Source organism: Buceros rhinoceros, unplaced genomic scaffold (assembly GCF_000710305.1).
Source record: "Buceros rhinoceros silvestris isolate BGI_N320 unplaced genomic scaffold, ASM71030v1 scaffold10531, whole genome shotgun sequence".
NCBI lineage: Eukaryota > Metazoa > Chordata > Aves > Bucerotiformes > Bucerotidae > Buceros > Buceros rhinoceros.
The window spans coordinates 31,388-31,808 of record NW_010394840.1 but is presented as its reverse complement, the minus strand read 5'-3'; the positions used below and the strand labels follow the sequence as shown (position 1 = coordinate 31,808).

At 38.7% G+C, this 421-nt stretch overlaps 1 protein-coding gene across 1 annotated transcript in view; it reads left to right on the top strand.

The window, feature by feature from the left end:
• The window catches only part of SPATA6 (spermatogenesis associated 6), a 33,468-nt gene that overhangs the window by 15,941 nt on the left and 17,106 nt on the right, over positions 1–421 (top strand). The gene's annotated exons all lie outside the window — the stretch shown is intronic.

Sequence of the window (421 nt, the reverse complement as noted above, 5' to 3'; positions counted from 1 at the left end):
TTTCCCCAACAACTGTGTTGCTGTTTGACTTAAATAAATAATCCCTGTTTCAGAGTCGATTACAGTGTAAATATAGACATAGGAATGTAAATATACATACATGTCAAGTAGGCTTTACGGGAGGTATTGGAAACCTTTTTTGCTTCTGACTTCTGCCTAGTGTTTGTAAGCACAGGCTTGTGGCCACGCTGTAGCGTGTGGCTAGTGCATAACATGCCTGGGCTAGCTTTAATCTAGTCAGTGTATTATTTTCCAATCTTTCTGCTTCATTGACATCCTAAGATTTGGTTTGTTTCAGTTGAATTGTGGGCCTCTGCAGCAATTGTGTTTATATTAATTGCTATATTTAAATTAGTTTTCTTTAGTAGTCTTTGCTGACCTCAGTGGGGTCAGGGTGGAGAAATTTTCTAGTACCCCTTAG